Raw genomic sequence first — 244 nt, 5'->3', positions numbered from 1 at the left:
TTCATAGATTGGAGACCGGGAGAGAGACTTCATAAACAAAAAGAAAAAAGAAGGCGATATATCCAAGTCCCTCGTGCACCGAGATCCGTTTTCTTGGGCTGGTTCAAATGGCAAAGAGGATCTTAGTCAATTGACACCGACGGATCCATTTGCTCTAGCTAGCAAGGAAATGGGAAGTGTAAACTTGACGACCTCTCGCAACATCTTGCTTTGATCAAAATAAAAGAAGTACGCTTTTAACGAA

The sequence above is a fragment of the Papaver somniferum genome, unplaced genomic scaffold, assembly GCF_003573695.1.
Source record: "Papaver somniferum cultivar HN1 unplaced genomic scaffold, ASM357369v1 unplaced-scaffold_19728, whole genome shotgun sequence".
Classification (NCBI taxonomy): Eukaryota; Viridiplantae; Streptophyta; class Magnoliopsida; order Ranunculales; family Papaveraceae; genus Papaver; species Papaver somniferum.
The sequence above is the reverse complement of the archived record's forward strand: the minus strand, read 5'-3'. Positions refer to the sequence as shown.